Consider the following 14,191-nt stretch of genomic DNA (forward strand, 5'->3'; position numbering starts at 1 on the left):
GTTGGCCAACTTCTCGGTGCCAGAACTGAGATTAGGATCCAATGTCCTTGAGCCCCACTCCCATCTTCTCATGTCACCTATTTGTTTTTCATCAGTGTTTTTACATTGTCACTACCATGTGAACATGCAAAACAAAGCACTGTGCTTTCTTTTTTCTTGTAATAAGTTTACTTCAAAGGAAACTGACGTCCCAATCACAAGTAGAAAACCAGTACCGTCAACATAAGCAGAAGGAAATGATTATGCCAATTAAAAAGTTGCATTTCCTTAGTTCATTCATTTTAGTGAGTGCCATTTTGGTTAGCACACACACACAGCAGGAAGCCACATAAGACTGAAAATTAATCCTTCTTTAGAATCTCTCCTAAAAACTCACTTTTTAGAAGTGCAATCAGAACATGAACCTGTGCCTTGTGGGGTTGGATGTTTCCTTAAATAAGAACAGCAATTGTGCCTTTGTTAGGAGTTTCTTAAGAGCTCTCAAGAAAATACAATTTGAGATAAATAATGCTGATTAGACACCTTCCCATGAAAGAAATAATAGAAAGGCATCAAGTGATAAATGAAATGCATGTTGCTTTATCAAAGCAAATGGTGATAAATGGAAGGTCAGTGCTGTTGCTTACACTGGCACTTCTGTAAACTGGTCAGACTAATTATAATTGTGTTTTAGTCTTTTGCAGACCAGTCATTTATACTAACAGTAACACTAAAGTGATAAATTAGAAAGAAGCAGGTTGTCTAATCAGCAGATAAGCAGTGCTGCAGTTCAAATCAAAAGGAGAGTCATTCTGTTTCCTTTTCATGTTAATAATCACTGCATAGAAGGGTGATTGGGTTTGAGGGGAAATTTGCCAAATATGCAACCAATCATGTAATTAAATTATTCTTCTATTTCCTTTCATTCCAAAGTTAAGTTTCCTTTTTATTTTAATCCTCCTACAAAAAAATCTACCCTTTATTTTAATCACCTAAAGAAATAATTGCAGTAAGTTACTGCCATGAAAAAAGGTCATTTCTTGTACTTAACTATTAGCTATCTCAAAAATTTAATGTTATTTATAGACCATTCTGCTATGATTTATGATTTTGCAAGGAAAGCATAGCAAGTACTATCTGTTGGATTCTGGTATGTCACCTACTAACTATATTCTTAATTAAGGTTATACATATCTCATAAGCAATAAAAATACATTTAAGCAAATATATTTGTGCATTTTATTGTTAAACATGTATAATTACTAATAAAAAATGAATATTCACTAATAAAAACTTCTCACCATTGGTAGTGATTTCATATTATGTATTTTTACAAAATAGCTTTATTAATGACTAAATATTAAAGTTGATTTGAGAAGTAAAATTGTATTTGTTAACTCCTTAGTATCCTGAAATGATTTCTTTCTGGTTCAGAAAATAACTGTCCTTTCCCTCAAGATTAACAAACTTCCTTTCCACTTGGGATTCTCATGTGCTCTTATTTCCAGCTAGATTTCAACAGTATGTACTATTAAAATTTTTGTTTTGCTTTATTTTTCCCTTCGTGTCTATATTCTGGCAGCGTGATAGATACCAAATGCCATTGGTTCCATGGTGCACACATGTTTAATATCTCTTCTGAAGGTGTTTTACAATGTTTTGCTTTTTATTCCTCCATAGGTAATTTCATTGTTTTTTTTTTTTAATTACGCTGTATTTATTTTTTATCGGTTACAATTGCCATTCACTATTATTTTATATTAGTTTCTGGTGTACAGCATGGTGGTTAGACATTTATATAATTTATGCAGTGATTCCCCTGATTAGTCTAGTAACCACATGGCACTATACAGTTATTGCAACATTATTGACTATATTCTCTATGTTTTATTTGAAATGATATATGTACCCCTATGTTCATTGCAACACTACTTACAATAGCCAAGATATGGAAGCAACCCAAGTGTCCATCAATAGACAATTGGATAAAGAAGATGTGGTATATACCCAATGGAATATTATTAAGTCATAAAAAAGAACGAAATTGTACCATTTGTGACAACATGTATGGACCTAGAGGGTATTATGCTAAGTGAAATAACTCAGACTGAGAAAGACAAATGCCATATGATCTTATTTATATTGTGGAATCTAAAGAACAACATAAATGAACAAACAAAACAGAAACAGAGTCACAGATACAGAGAACAAACTGATGGCTACCAGATGGGACCTGTGGTTTTGGGGGAGCTGAGTGAAAAAGGTGAAGGCCTTAAGAAATACAAAGTGGTAGTTACAAAACAGTCACGAAGATATAAATTACAGCATAGAGAATATTTTACTTTTTTATTCTATATTTTGTTATTTATGTACTTATTATTTATTTGGTTTCGAAAATACTAGAAAGACGTCACAATTACATAAAACAATCAAACAACATAAATACAGTAGAGAAGGAAAGTAACATGGAGAAAAGTAAATAAGAAAAAGTAAGGAAAGTAAAGACATTAAACAAAGCAATAATCGAGACTTTGTTACAAAAGCATGTGATAAGAGTGTGAGCAAACTACAGCCGATGGGCTAAATCTAAATTAAGCCTAACCTCTTTTGTTGTTGTTCAAACGAGGTCTACTCTCAACAAAATTCTAAGTTCATACCAGTAGTGTTAACTATAGGTACAATATTGTAAACAGATTTTTATAATTTATTCATCTTGTGTAAATAAAGCATTATATGTTGTGCTCCAACTCTGTATTTTCCACTCCTCTAACTCTTGGCAACCATCATTCTATTCTGTTTCTATGAGTTTTATTATTTTATGTATTTCACATAAGTGGAATTATGCAATTTGTCTTCTGTCACTGGCTTACTTCATGTAGCATAATGTCCTCCTTGTTCATCCATGTTGTCACATGTGGAAGGATTTTCTTCCTTTTTAAAGCTAATTGCATTCTATTGTGTGTATATAGCACGTTTTCTTTATAGACTCATCCATTGATGGACATTACGGTGGTTCCATATCTAAACTATTACGAATAATGCTGTAGTGAACATGGGAGTGCAGATATTTCTCCAAGATCCCAATCTCCATTCTTTTGGATATATATCTAGAAGTGGGCTTGCTGAAACATATGTTAGTTGTTATTTTACTTTTTTGAATAATCTCCATATTGTTTTCCATAGTGACTGCACCATTTTACATTCTCAAGAACAGTGCAGGGTTCCTATTTCTTTAAATCCTTGCCAATACTTTTTTTTTTTTTTTTTAATAAAAGCCATTCTGACAGTTGTGAGGTGCTACCTAATGGTTTTAATTTGCATTTCTTTGATTATTAGTGATATAAACACCTTTTAAATTTTTATTAAATATTTTTGTGTGACACTAGTTAGTAAAATTATACAGAGTCCAGACCATGGAGGAAAAGATACCTGGTGACTACATTGAGAAAGTATTCATTTTTTGGTGCCTGTTTCTGTCAACAAACTAAAAAAGAATAGCTTGAACCAATGCTAATGTAAACAGGTATCCCATTTTGTTTTCAGATTTTTTTCTTTGGGGAAATAAGAAAAATTGGCTGCAATTTGGACCCATTCTTTCTGTGACATGAACAATCTATGGATGACAGCTGAACTTTTCCCTTGTGAATGTCTTTCCTATAAAAAACTTTCATAATTACTTGAATTGGCAGCTGTAATGTTCTTGATAGACTGTGATCTTTATAAATTTATCTACTCTTTCTATTTTATTCTTTGAACAAATATTTACTGAATGCATCCTATGGTAAAACACAGTCCCCAATCATCAAAGGGACTTACTGTTATGATTGTTTACACTTCATTGTTACTAAGATTTTCAAACATGCTAGTAGTGTGACAAGAAGGTTCTGAGTTGGGTTCGGTATAAAGAAAACAAGGCTCTAAGTTCTAAAATGGAAAGACTCAATTTCTGAGTTTTAAATTGATGAAGATATAGTTTTTCTCAAGTCCAGAAGTCAAAAGAAAAGGCTAAATGTAGAGTTTTTTAAAGATCCTAGTAAAAATATAAATCTAGAGGGTAAGTCTTGTTTGGAGGTTAACAATGGTCTAAAACTAGACGTTGGTTCTTCTTGCTTCTTTATCTAATGAATAAGACTAAGTGTATTTCTTTGTTTCATGTTCAGATTTCTTTTTCATGTATTTTCTTAACAATGGCATATTTGATATTAGTAATGAATATCAAACTGAATGAGATCATCCTTTTCTTTTCTCAGCTTTTCCTATTTTGGAAGCTGAGCTAGTTCCTTGGCTACACATGGAAAAATGATGGGAGCTGAAATATGGACCACCAAGTATGACAATAGAACCTTTCCAGGGCAACAAGCAGGGTTCACTTAGCTTTCAGCATTTGGAAGCATGCTCATTACTTTAGCTGGATTAAAAATATATAGGAACTCAAAAATATAATTAAGCACAGCCTAGGGTAAAGCATTGATACATATGGTGGGTGAAAACAATGAAGATGACTTTGAGACACCTGATCTAGTCTCTCCTTTTCCTCCAAAGTATTAAAGGAAAATCGGCCTTCACATAGTGAACTATTTAACTTTCTGCAGCACACCCATGGCTCCAACAGCATCGAGCACTTGGGATACTCAACATTTGAATAATGAAGCCTTTTATTCTACAAGGTTTCCTTGATAAGTATCAAAAATTACATTTCAGATTCTGCTATATCTCTTGCATCTTTGCTGCAAATTGTCCCCAGATTAGTGTCATTAATCATATTTTTTAGACAAAGAAATGAGATACACAGTAAAAAGTAATTTTTTAAAGATCTTAAAAGTTTAGGAGATGAAAAGCATTTTGCTTTAGTAGCGTATAGCTCATACTAATCTTTTTTAAAAAAGCCCATCCCATAATTTACAATTTGTGTAAAAACAACAGTAAAAATTAGAAGATGGGGTCATTCTCTGTTAGCTTTTCTTTATTAATAATGAGATTGCTAAAATAATTTATTATAATTGCCTACTGCTATTGAATCTAACACTTTCATTATAAAGATATTTTTATTTTAATGCCTGAGTTATATATAGTGTGCTTGCAGGTGGACTCAAACAATTTTGTTGCAGAAAAATAACTGTTCCATATTAATATCTTACATTCCTTTCTACAAAACAATCAGCCTTCACTATAGAGACTTGACTTAAAGTCATAGTCTATTCTTCAGATGTTGAAAGTATGAGCAAAATGATTTCTTGTCCACAAGCAGTCCACTTCTCTTTCATCCTTAAGGATTGACTATTGGGGAGGAGGATAAGATTTGGGACCAAAATTTCCACTAACCAGCAATTCGAAGTGATGTGAATGGAACATTGATTTGAAAGGGACATTCTTTCTGCCACACTACCTAGAAATGTTGGCTTACAAAAAACACACAAGTAGGTTTTGCAAGATAGAAAGAAAATTCTTTAGGTCAAAACAATGAAGAGAGAATAATAAACTAGAAGAGTAAGCTTGTGAACTAATGCTGAGTAATGTGTTCCTTGCTTATCTGGAGGTTGAATTTACACTGCCTACATGACTGGGAATTAGAAAATGAAAATAAAATATTAAAAATTGGTCTCAGGTGTTAAAAGAATAGCACACCACACCTAAAGCCAGCAGAAGGAAGGAAATAATAAATATTTTTAAAAATTAATGAAATAGAGAATAGAAAAACAACAGACAAATTTAATGAACCTAAAGTTATATGAAAGATCAACAAAACTGACAAACCTTTAGCTGGACAGATCAAAAAAGAAATAATATAAAAGGAAAAAAGAGAGAGAGAAGACGAAAATAGCTAAAGTGAGGAATGAAAAGGGAAACATTACTATAAACCTTATAGGAATAAAAAAAATGACAAGAGAAAACCATGAACAACTATTTGTCAACAAACTTGATAACTCAGATGAAATGGACAAATTCTTTGAAAAATATAAACTATTGAAAGTGACCCGAAAAGAAACAGAAAATCTGAACAGCTGAATAACAGGTTAAAAGGCTGAAGAGTCATGTAAAAAACTTCCCACAAAAAAATGTTCAGGTCCAAATGTCTTTGTTTATGAATTCTATCAAACATTTGAAGAAGAATTAATACTAATTATGCACAAACTCTTCCAAAAATAGAAAAAGTAGGAAATACTTCCCAACTCTTTCTATAAAGCCAGTTGTACCCTAACACCAAAACCAAAGACATCATAACCAAAAAAAAAAAAAAAAAACCTAAACCCAGAGACCAATATCTTTTATGAATATAGATACAAAAATACTGAACAAAATACTAACAAAGAGAATCTAGCAACATATAGCAAGTATTGTACACCATCACAATTTGGAATATCTTCCAGGAATGCAAGGTTGCCTTGTCATCAGAAAATCGATTAATTAAAAACTCATTAATGTAATGAAGGACAAAACTACAAGATGATCACCACAGACCCAAGAAAAACAGTTGAAAAAAATCCAACATCCTTTAAAATAAAATATTCCACAAAGTAAGAGTGCAAGAGAATTTCATCCTGATAAAAGGCATCTATGAAAAATCCACAGCTAGCATCATTCTTAATGTTGAAAGCTGAAATACTTTACCCCTAAGATCAGGAATAATACAAGGATGTCTACTCTTGCAATTTCTATTCAATATTCTACTGGAGGTTCTATCTAGTTCAATTAGGCAATATGGTGAAATAAAAGGCATCCAGATTGGAAAGAAATGAAACTATCTCTATTTGCAGATGACATAATCTTGTAAACAGAAAATTCTAAAGACTACACTGAAATATTAGAAATAACAAATTAGTTCACCAAAGTCACAAGATCTACATCAATACAAAATATAACAAAATCAATTGCATTTCTATACCTGCAATAACAATTCAAAAACAAAATTATGAAAACAATTACGTTTATAATTACATCAAGTGAATGTATACATAGAACAAATTTAACAAAATAAATACAAAACATTTATTCTGAAAACTACAAAAACGTTGTTGAAAGAAATTACAGGTCAAAACAAATGGAAAGGCATCACAAGCTCAAAAATAAGAAGACTTTATATTTTTAAGAAGGCAACAATCCTGAAACTGTTCTATGCATTTATTCAACACAATACTTATCAAAATACGAGCTGGTTTCTAGCATTTGACAAGCTGATCCTAAAATCTATGTGAAAATTCAAGGTACAAAGAATAGCCAAAATGATCTGAAAAAGAAAAACAAAGTTGAAATACACGCTTCCTGGTGCTGGGAAACTATATATCCACATACAAAAGAATAAAACTGGACCTCTTCTTCATACTATGCACACAAATTAACTTAAATGGATCAAATATTTAAATACAAGAACTAAAACTATAAAAATCTTCAAAGAAAATATAGGAGCAAATCTTTGTTACCATGGGATACGAAAAGACTTCTTATATATAACTCCAAAAGCCCAAGTGACAAAAGGTAAAAACAGATAAATTCTACTTCATCAAAATTAAAACCTTTTGTGCTCCAAAGGAAACCATCAACTAAATGAAAATACAATTCAAAGAATGGAGAAAATATTAACAAATTCTACGTCTCAAAGATCTGATAAAGGGCTTGTATCTAGAATTTATAAAGAAAACTTATATTTCAGTAATTAAAGGACAATACAGCAAAGCATATTAAAAATAAGCAAAGCATCTGAATAGACATTTCTCCAAGGAAAATAAATGGCCAATGAGCACGTGAAAAGGCGTTCAAAACATCATTAGCCATTGTGAATCAAAACCACAATAAAAAACACTTCACACCCACTAGGATGACAAAAATGAAAAAGCAAATAACAACAAGTGTTGACAGTGATGTCTAGAAATTGAAATTTCTATACACTGCTGGTGGGAAAGTAAAATGGTGCAGCCACTTTGGAAAATAGTCATGCAGTTCTTCAAAGAGCTAAACATAAACTATCACCTAGGGTTTCCCTCCTCTCTACATACCTTAGAGAAATGAAACCATATGTCCCCACAAAAATTTGCACATGAATGTTCACAGTAGCATTATTTATATTAGCTACAATCTAGAAACAACCCAAATGTCCATTAACCAATGAGGCATAAAGAAAATATGGAATGGCTACATGATGTAATGTTGTTCAGCCATAAAGAGGAATAAACTACATAGATAAAACTTGTAAACATCATGCTAAGTGAAATAAGTCAGTCACAAAAGAACACATATTGAATGATTCCATTTATATGAAGTGTCAGCATAGGTGAATCTATATAACCAAACAAAACTTTGATGTTTGTCTGAAACAGAGAAATGGGGTATTTGCAGAAAATGGGAAGTAATCAATAATGGTACAGCGTTTCTTTTAGCGTGATGAAAATGGTCTAAAATTGTGCTAATAGTTGAACAACTCTGTGAATATGCTAAAAAATACTGAACTATACATTGGATGAATTATATTAATGTGAATTCTATCCATCCTTCTATCTATCATCTGTCTATCTATTGGACCCAGTTCAGAAATTCTATAGTGGTATTTGGAAGAAACAAATGCTAAATTAAAACACCTTGAAAAACCATTTCCACAGCTAAGGATTCCAGATTTTTCACAGATAAAACTCCAATGAAAATAGGTTCACAGTCTAGAGTTACAGGACATTTGTGGAAACAATGCACCAAGAAAAAGTCAACTGCAAACACCACAAATAGAACCATGTAACCACTACAGTATCATATATCTAAATAAAGTTTACTCTGGGAATGAAAAATAGTCATTTAAAACTAGTAGTGGATTTGTTGAGTAACAAATCAAACATAGTTGAATCCATATTTGATACACTGAGGAAACAAAAATCTATAAGCATAGAGAGGATTTGACACATGTAGGCTAATGTGTGTTTATAGACTCCCTCCATACAAACTTTACAAAACAGATATTCTTTTCCAGCATACATGGAACATCTATCAATACTGCACATGTATTATGGTAAAAGTGAGTGTTGATGAAGTTGTATCAGGCACAGAGCAGATACAGAACTCATTCTAGGCCCCGTGGCCAGTAAATAATGTACCATATTTGAACCCAGATTATCTAGCTCTAGAAATCTTGCTTTTAATCACTAGGTCATACTGAATATAAGAAGCTGCCTTAATTTGACAAACGGTGTCTGCCAAAAACCTATATAAATATCCTAATTGATGGTTAAGTATTATGTATAATCTTAAAGTCAAGTATACAACAAGATACCTACTTTCACACTTTCAATTCAAATAATAGTTTATGTCAATTAGGTCAAGACTAGTAGTTGTGTTAATCAGACCTTCTACTATGTTCTTTCTGATTTTTTTCTGTTTTTTTCTATTTTGTAAACTCTTGAGAGCAATGAGTTAAAGCTCCCAACAATAATTTGATTGTGGATTAGTTCATTTCTTCTTTTAGTTCTACTAAATTTTCTTTTTAATAATGTCAAACTAAGTTTTTATAGGAATGTCCTCCTTTGTCTTTGGTCTATCCATGCCCCCAGGCTTTGTTGTTTCAAGCAAATGAAATACTGGTTGAAACTTTTTGGAGCATATCATTTACTTTTAGAAATATCTATATCTGTTACTTACACCACGTCCTGTGCTCCCTCTTAATTTGCTCTAAATTGCCTTAATTTGGAAGACATTATTTCTTTCTGTATGTTGGCGATATGGCTATAGCCAACTTTCATGAAAGACTGTGTTTGATTTGTAATTTTATTTTTGTGGGTTTTGGAGAACTTCAGTAAATGCATAGATTAAAAATATCTATACTCCATATCATTATTACCAATAGTGTTAATGGGCTTTAGATTTACATAGATATGAATTTGAGGGCAGAAGAACACTAAGAACAGACTTGAGCATCAGTAACTATTGCTGAGGTCCTACCCCTCCAAGATGTAGAAACTTCCTGGTTTGAGCTGTTTTTGCCAGTGCCTTTGAGACAAATATGTTACAGGGAGTCTGGGTAGTTGAGAACGGCTCCTTTATTTAATGAGGGGCAAGAATGATTACACAGAGAATCATTTAGACATCATTCCCATTTTCCTCAATTTATAAATTATATGTATGAATGCTCATTTGTATAAAAGAATAACATTCATGGATTTATTTTGCTGATATGCTCTGTGTGATTCCTTATCTAGGAAGCAGAGTGCTCTGGTAGCACCCCTGAAGACATTTTATGAGACCCTGTTCATGTGCTCCAGAAGAAACTAAAGTTTTCATTATTAGAGTTACGATATTTGTTTCTCAAACCAGAAGTACAGTATTTTGCTGAGTTGGGTCACCAGTGGAAGGTATGTAACATCCATCTTGTAACCAACTTTAGTCAGTCCCTTTAATTAATGGCTGAGGAATCTGCTGTATCTTTTAAAAGAATAACATTTAATTGTGGCTCAAATTAAACAGTCTAATGAAAGTGACAACAAAGCAATTGATCAAAACTAATGGGTGAGTAGTTTTGCTTTAGTTAAATAAACCTCTTGTTTGTTTAGCATAAATACCTTAAGGGGCATAACTCAGGTTATCGATGTATCAGAACCTCTAGAGGAAGAATGGCCAATTATTGTTGGGACTATTTTTAAAAAGAAGAATTGAGCTTCAAAAATTTAAAGTATATCTTCTAACTTTCCTATTCAACAAATATTTATAACATTTCTAATATATGCTGTATGTTAGGAATAAAAATAACTAACACAGCCCATAACAATAGAAGGTAGAACAAAGAAAATGAGAGCAGTGAATTTTGCCATCTGGAAATTATTATTTTCAATGAATTCTATTCTTATGATTTTCTTTGAAAATGTCCTTTCTAAATTTTAATGTATTAACAATTTTACTTTTTTATAATATGGATGGTGTGTTGATTATTATTATCAATATAACCACAGATTATAAAAAGCACTATTATTTAGCTTATCATAATATTTACGGCAAGGAATCATTTGAAACTCTAGGAGGTTCATAACACTGGGATTTGAATTGGTAGGAAAATTTTTGTAGCCTCTTTTTCTATCATATATTCTCCATCTCTTATTGTCACTACCAAAACACCGTAAGTTATATGTAGTTGTAAGGAGAGCCATTCAAAATTCACTCAAGCTTAGGGTCCCAATTTGCTTGGGGCACTAAATGACAGATTGAGTTATAGGAAACTAACAATTGAATCTTATAATGTTGGGCCAACTTCAAAATATGAGCACTAGTGCTTCTGAGAAGCACTAGAGTTCATCTTTTTGAAAGAATTCTATGGAAAATGGGTCACTTCTCAGGAATTTTTTTAATAACAATGTATTTCCCTTCCGATTTTGTTTATCCAATATTTCAAACTATAAGTATCTAAACTATTGTAGAACACAAAAATTAAGAGCTATATTATATTTTTACATGAATTCAATATCTACATGTTGTTGTTTTTTTAATTAAAAGGAATAAAAGAGCATATATTTTGTTTGGAGGAAAAGTAATAACCCAAAATAGGAGAAAGAAAATACAAATTTTAAAATGACAGACTGCTTACCACAAGCAAATCTTTGCAGAAAGAATTTATGCCAGTTCTGGGTATTTCGTAATGAGGGAGACAGCTAGTCTTTTTAAACATTATTCTACCAAATCTTTGTTTCAAATTGTTTGCTTTTATAAAAGTTCTCCCAAGCTTTTTCGCAACGGGTTTGCCGCCAGAACACAGGTGTAGTGAAAACCACCGCTGAATCGAACCCAAAATGGGGAAGGAAAAGGCACACATCAACATCGTTGTCATTGGACACGTAGGTTCCGGCAAGTCTACCACTACTGGTCATCTGATCCACACATGTGGTGGGATCGACTAAAGAACCATCTAGAAATTTGAGGAGGAGGCTGCCGAGATGGGAAAGGACTCCTTCCAGTCTGCCTGGGTCTGGGGTAAACTGAGAGCTGGACGTGAGCGCGGGGTCACCACTGATACCTCCCTGTGGGAATTCAAGACCAGCAAGTATTACGTGACCATCACTGATGCCCCAGGACACAGAGACTTTATCAAAAACATGATTACAGGCACATCTCAGGCTGACGGTGCTGTCCTGATTGTTGCTGCTGGGGTTGGTGAATTCGAAGCAGGTATCTCCAAGATGGGTAGACCTGTGAGCATGCCCTTCTGGCTTACGCACTGGGTGTGAAACAACTAATTGTTGGTGTGAACAAAATGGATTCCACTGAGCCGCCTTACAGCCAGAAGAGATACGAGGAAATCATTAAGGAAGTCAGCACCTACATTAAGAAAATTGGCTACAACCCTGACACAGTCGCATTTGTGCCAATTTCTGGTTGGAATGGTGACAACCTGCTGGAGCCAAGTGCTAACATGCTTTGCTTCAAGGGATGGAAAGTCACCCGTAAGGATGGCAGTGCCAGTGGAACCACACTGCTTGAAGCTCTGGATTGCATCCTGCCACCAACTCGTCCAACTGACAAGCCTTTGTGTCTGCCCCTCCAGGATGTCTACAAAATTGGTGGTAGTGGTCCTGTCCCTGTGGGCCGAGTGGAGACTGGTGTTCTCACACCCGGCATGGTGGTCACCTTGGCTCCAGTCAATGTAACAACTGAAGTAAAGTCTGTTGAAATGCACCATGAAGCTTTGAGTGAAGCTCTTCCTGGGGACAATGTGGGCTTCAGTGTCAAGAATGTGTCTGTCGAAGATGTTCGTCGTGGCAGTGTGGCTGGTGACAGCAAAAGTGACCCACCAATGGAGGCAGCTGGCTTCACTGCTCAGGTGATTATCCTGAACCATCCAGGCCAAATCAGTGCCGGATATGCACCTGTGCTTGTCACACAGCTCATATGCCTGCAGATTTGCTGAGCTGAAGGAGAAGATTGATCATAGTTCAGGGAAAAAGCTGGAAGATGGCCCCAAGTTTTTGAAATCTGGTGATGCTGCCATCGTTGACATGGTTCCTGGCAAGCCCACGTGTGTTGAGAGGTTCTCTGATGACCCTCCTCTTGGTTGTTTTGCTGTTCGTGACATGAGACAGACAGTTGCTGTGGGTGTCATCAAAGCAGTGGACAAGAAAGCAGCTGGAGCTGGCAAGGTCACCAAGTCTGCCCAGAAAGCTCAAAAGGCTAAATGAATATTATCCCCAATACCTGCCACCCCAGTCTTAATCAGTGGTGGAAGAAAGGTCTCAGAACTGTTTGTCTCAATTGGCCATTTAAGTGTAATAGTAAAAGACTGGTTAATGATTACAATGCATCGTAAAACCTTCAGAGGGAAAGGAGAATGTTTTGTGGATCATTTGTTTTTTTGTGTGGCAGTTTTTAAGTTATTAGTTTTTAAAATCAGTACTTTTTAATGGAAACAACTTGTCCAAAAATCTGTCACAGAATTTTGAGACCCATTAAAACAAAGTTTAATGAGGAAAAAAAAAAAGTTCTCCTGAAAAACACTGTATGCTTTATAGTAGAAATAAAAATCCACTGAAGATATGGTTATTTCAAATAAGACTTTGTATTGGCTTTCCATATTCATGTTTATTCTTATTGTAAGTAATTTTCATAATCCTTGTTTTAATATGTTTTCCTATGTCAAAGACAAAAATAAAAATTCACAACATACTTCCACAAACATAAATGCAGCAAGTCATTCTCAATAATTACTTATTGAGCCACCCCTGTGCCAGACATTACTGTTGTCACTTGGGACTTGTGAGTGAACCAAACAAGAATCCCTGACCTGTGGAGCTTATATTCCAGACGGGAAAAAAAAAAAAAAAAAAAAAAACAGATCATATACAATGTATGTGATAAGTTACAGAGTGTTAGGAGTTTTATATGGCATGGAAAAAAAGAGAGAAAGTTAAAGAGGCTTAAGGGAAGTCAAAATTATAAGAGGCAGTGCAAGAAGTGAGTATAAACAGGAAGTCCAAGGAGGCCCTATTGAAAGGATGATGTTTGGGCAAAGACTTGAGGTCATGAGAGGGTGAGCCATGCCGCAGTTTGGGACAAGAGCTTTTTAGGCAGAAGCAGGCATTGCAAAGGTTCTTACTCAAAGGTGAGGTTGTCAGGGAACATGAAGGATGCCAGCACACCTATAGCAGAGTGAACAAGAAGAATTGTAGGAGATGAGTTCAGAGAAGCAAGGGAGGAGAGGCAGATCATATGTACAGTATGTACCAGCACTGCTCAAACTTCGGTGCACACAGCAATCACT

At 34.1% G+C, this 14,191-nt stretch overlaps 1 pseudogene; it reads left to right on the forward strand.

Moving 5' to 3' along the window:
- Window positions 1-11,729: 11,729 nt before the first annotated feature.
- On the forward strand, window positions 11,730-13,124 carry LOC117019187 (elongation factor 1-alpha 1-like; annotated as a pseudogene).
- The last annotated feature ends 1,067 nt before the right edge of the window (window positions 13,125-14,191 follow it).

Source organism: Rhinolophus ferrumequinum, assembly GCF_004115265.2.
Source record: "Rhinolophus ferrumequinum isolate MPI-CBG mRhiFer1 chromosome 5 unlocalized genomic scaffold, mRhiFer1_v1.p scaffold_110_arrow_ctg1, whole genome shotgun sequence".
In the NCBI taxonomy this organism is placed as follows: Eukaryota; Metazoa; Chordata; class Mammalia; order Chiroptera; family Rhinolophidae; genus Rhinolophus; species Rhinolophus ferrumequinum.